The following is a 1,087-nucleotide window of genomic DNA, read 5'->3' as shown; positions in this document are numbered from 1 at the left end:
TTAAAGAGAAATTGGAGAAAGTCAAAGTTGCAGGTCCATTATGATATTCTGAGAGAGCAACTTGGCATATATAACAAGGCAATTAGAAATGTAATACGGGCTCATTTTTCTAACTTGATCACTAATAATCAGAATAATTAGAGAGTGCTCTTCTCAACCATTGATAGCCTGATAAATCCTACCCCCGGAAACTTGTGTGAATTTTCCTCCAATTCTAAATGTGAAGAGTTTGCAGCATTTTTCAGAGAGAAGGCACAGTCATGCCGAAACATTGGTGATTTACCCAATAAATTACTGTGAGTTTATATATTAGAGTGTGCAACTCTCTGTATTTGGATAGCTTATAGTTTATTAACCGTTAGTCAGTACCTCTACATAAAATAATTTTCTCTGGGTGTGCACCAGCTCATGTCTTTTTATTAGAGATAAGATAGCAAACGTTTGGCTGGGTATCAGTCAAGCAAGACCTGTTGAGAAGTTTGAGGATATGTGCCCTAGCCTACCACTTAAAGGCACTATGGAGATATTTTCCCTGGTTGACACAGGCATGCTCAGGAAAGTGATATCACAACTTATACCTGCATTCTCGTTCCTATCCCCACCACCTTCTTCAAAGCAGTTTTTAATTGCATATCTCAAGAAGTGCAAGCTATTGTTAATCACTCCCTGGTCACAGGCACTTCCCACACTGCACGAAAAACTGACATGGTGAAACCCTTTCGGAAGAAAAGTATTCTAATAGATTATTCAGCTCTTAGCAATCTCCAAACTTCCATTCTTAAGCAAAATTCTGGAGAAATTGGTTTTCATACAATTTTTTAAAAAGTTAAGTGCCAACTATATTTAAAAAAAAATCTAGCTGGTTTTCGTGCCTAGCACAAAGACAGCTTTAGTTAAAGTGGTAAATGATCTTAGAGCCAAAACAGCTATCTGTCCTTGTAATCTAAAAGTGCTGCATTCAACACTGTTGACCATGATGTCCTTCTGGACAGACTGGAGAGGTGGGTTGGCCTTTCTGGTCCAGTTCTAAATTGGTTTAGGATGTATTTAACTGGTCGAGAGTTTTTTGTCACCTTTGGTGAACATA

The sequence above is a fragment of the Salvelinus alpinus genome, chromosome 33 (assembly GCF_045679555.1).
Source record: "Salvelinus alpinus chromosome 33, SLU_Salpinus.1, whole genome shotgun sequence".
Lineage (NCBI taxonomy): Eukaryota > Metazoa > Chordata > Actinopteri > Salmoniformes > Salmonidae > Salvelinus > Salvelinus alpinus.
This window is presented reverse-complemented; position numbering follows the sequence as displayed.